The sequence below is a fragment of the Motacilla alba genome, unplaced genomic scaffold (assembly GCF_015832195.1).
Source record: "Motacilla alba alba isolate MOTALB_02 unplaced genomic scaffold, Motacilla_alba_V1.0_pri HiC_scaffold_34, whole genome shotgun sequence".
Lineage (NCBI taxonomy): Eukaryota > Metazoa > Chordata > Aves > Passeriformes > Motacillidae > Motacilla > Motacilla alba.
This window is the reverse complement of record NW_024037436.1, coordinates 1,030,689-1,034,049: the sequence shown is the minus strand read 5'-3', so window position 1 is coordinate 1,034,049 and position 3,361 is coordinate 1,030,689.

Below are 3,361 nucleotides of genomic sequence, written 5' to 3'. Positions count from 1 at the left end.
TACACAAAAAGGCTTCTGCCCCGGTAAGCATAACTCACCAGCCCACGTTCCTGGTCTCAGTTTGCAGAGCTCCATGGGCACTCTCAAAGCAGCCCGAGTTGGCACAGCTGGCAGCTTGTCCCTGGGCATCATCTTCGGATTCGCGGAAATCCAGCTGCCAGCCGGCCCCTAAGGGCCGAGGGCCTACCAGGTAAAGACAAAGGCTTCTACCCCGGTAAGCAAAACTCACCACCCCAAGTTCCTGGTGTCAGTTTGCAGAGCTCCATGGGTACTCTGAAAGCAGCCCGAGTTGGCACAGGTGGCAGCTTGTCCCTGGGCATCATCTTCGGATTCGCGGAAATCCAGCAGGCAGCCGGCCCCTAAGGGCCGAGGGCCTACCTGGTACACAAAAAGGCTTCTGCCCCGGTAAGCAAAACTCACCAGCCCACGTTCCTGGTCTCAGTTTGCAGAGCTCCATGGGCACTCTCAAAGCAGCCCGAGTTGGCACAGCTGGCAGCTTGTCCCTGGGCATCATCTGCGGATTCGCAGAAATCCAGCAGGCAGCCGGCCCCTAAGGGCCGAGGGCCTACCTGGTACACAAAAAGGCTTCTACCCCGGTAAGCAAAACTCACTAGCCCACGTTCCTGGTCTCAGTTTGCAGAGCTCCATGGGCACTCTCAAAGCAGCCCGAGTTGGCACAGCTGGCAGCTTGTCCCTGGGCATCATCTGCGGATTCGCAGAAATCCAGCTGCCAGCCGGCCCCTAAGGGCCGAGGGCCTACCTGGTACACAAAAAGGCTTCTGCCCCGGTAAGCATAACTCACCAGCCCACGTTCCTGGTCTCAGTTTGCAGAGCTCCATGGGCACTCTCAAAGCAGCCCGAGTTGGCACAGGTGGCAGCTTGTCCCTGGGCATCATCTTCGGATTCGCGGAAATCCAGCAGGCAGCCGGCCCCTAAGGGCCGAGGGCCTACCAGGTAAAGACAAAGGCTTCTACCCCGGTAAGCAAAACTCACCAGCCCACGTTCCTGGTCTCAGTTTGCAGAGCTCCATGGGTACTCTGAAAGCAGCCCGAGTTGGCACAGCTGGCAGCTTGTCCCTGGGCATCATCTGCGGATTCGCGGAAATCCAGCAGGCAGCCGGCCCCTAAGGGCCGAGGGCCTACCTGGTACACAAAAAGGCTTCTGCCCCGGTAAGCAAAACTCACCACCCCAAGTTCCTGGTCTCAGTTTGCAGAGCTCCATGGGCACTCTCAAAGCAGCCCGAGTTGGCACAGGTGGCAGCTTGTCCCTGGGCATCATCTTCGGATTCGCGGAAATCCAGCAGGCAGCCGGCCCCTAAGGGCCGAGGGCCTACCTGGTACACAAAAAGGCTTCTGCCCCGGTAAGCAAAACTCACCAGCCCACGTTCCTGGTGTCAGTTTGCAGAGCTCCATGGGCACTCTCAAAGCAGCCCGAGTTGGCACAGCTGGCAGCTTGTCCCTGGGCGGCATCTTCGGATTCGCGGAAATCCAGCAGGCAGCCGGCCCCTAAGGGCCGAGGGCCTACCAGGTAAAGACAAAGGCTTCTACCCCGGTAAGCAAAACTCACCACCCCACGATCCTGGTGTCAGTTTGCAGAGCTCCATGGGCACTCTCAAAGCAGCCCGAGTTGGCACAGCTGGCAGCTTGTCCCTGGGCATCATCTGCGGATTCGCGGAAATCCAGCAGGCAGCCGGCCCCTAAGGGCCGAGGGCCTACCAGGTAAAGACAAAGGCTTCTACTCCGGTAAGCAAAACTCACCAGCCCACGTTCCTGGTGTCAGTTTGCAGAGCTCCATGGGCACTCTCAAAGCAGCCCGAGTTGGCACAGCTGGCAGCTTGTCCCTGGGCAGCATCTTCGGATTCGCGGAAATCCAGCAGGCAGCCGGCCCCTAAGGGCCGAGGGCCTACCAGGTAAAGACAAAGGCTTCTACCCTGGTAAGCAAAACTCACCACCCCACGATCCTGGTCTCAGTTTGCAGAGCTCCATGGGTACTCTGAAAGCAGCCCGAGTTGGCACAGGTGGCAGCTTGTCCCTGGGCACCATCTTCGGATTCGCGAAAATCCAGCAGGCAGCCGGCCCCTAAGGGCCGAGGGCCTACCTGGTACACAAAAAGGCTTCTGCCCCGGTAAGCAAAACTCACCACCCCAAGTTCCTGGTGTCAGTTTGCAGAGCTCCATGGGCACTCTCAAAGCAGCCCGAGTTGGCACAGGTGGCAGCTTGTCCCTGGGCATCATCTTCGGATTCGCGGAAATCCAGCAGGCAGCCGGCCCCTAAGGGCCGAGGGCCTACCAGGTGAAGACAAAGGCTTCTGCTCCGGTAAGCAAAACTCACCAGCCCACGTTCCTGGTCTCAGTTTGCAGAGCTCCATGGGCACTCTCAAAGCAGCCCGAGTTGGCACAGCTGGCAGCTTGTCCCTGGGCATCATCTTCGGATTCGCGGAAATCCAGCAGGCAGCCGGCCCCTAAGGGCCGAGGGCCTACCTGGTACACAAAAAGGCTTCTGCCCCGGTAAGCAAAACTCACCAGCCCACGTTCCTGGTCTCAGTTTGCAGAGCTCCATGGGCACTCTCAAAGCAGCCCGAGTTGGCACAGCTGGCAGCTTGTCCCTGGGCATCATCTGCGGATTCGCGGAAATCCAGCTGCCAGCCGGCCCCTAAGGGCCGAGGGCCTACCAGGTAAAGACAAAGGCTTCTAACCCGGTAAGCAAAACTCACCAGCCCACGTTCCTGGTCTCAGTTTGCAGAGCTCCATGGGTACTCTGAAAGCAGCCCGAGTTGGCACAGGTGGCAGCTTGTCCCTGGGCATCATCTTCGGATTCGCGGAAATCCAGCAGGCAGCCGGCCCCTAAGGGCCGAGGGCCTACCTGGTACACAAAAAGGCTTCTGCCCCGGTAAGCAAAACTCACCAGCCCACGTTCCTGGTCTCAGTTTGCAGAGCTCCATGGGCACTCTCAAAGCAGCCCGAGTTGGCACAGCTGGCAGCTTGTCCCTGGGCATCATCTGCGGATTCGCGGAAATCCAGCAGGCAGCCGGCCCCTAAGGGCCGAGGGCCTACCTGGTACACAAAAAGGCTTCTGCCCCGGTAAGCAAAACTCACCAGCCCACGTTCCTGGTCTCAGTTTGCAGAGCTCCATGGGCACTCTCAAAGCAGCCCGAGTTGGCACAGCTGGCAGCTTGTCCCTGGGCGGCATCTTCGGATTCGCGGAAATCCAGCAGGCAGCCGGCCCCTAAGGGCCGAGGGCCTACCTGGTACACAAAAAGGCTTCTGCCCCGGTAAGCAAAACTCACCACCCCACGTTCCTGATCTCAGTTTGCAGAGCTCCATGGGCACTCTCAAAGCAGCCCGAGTTGGCACAGCTGGCAG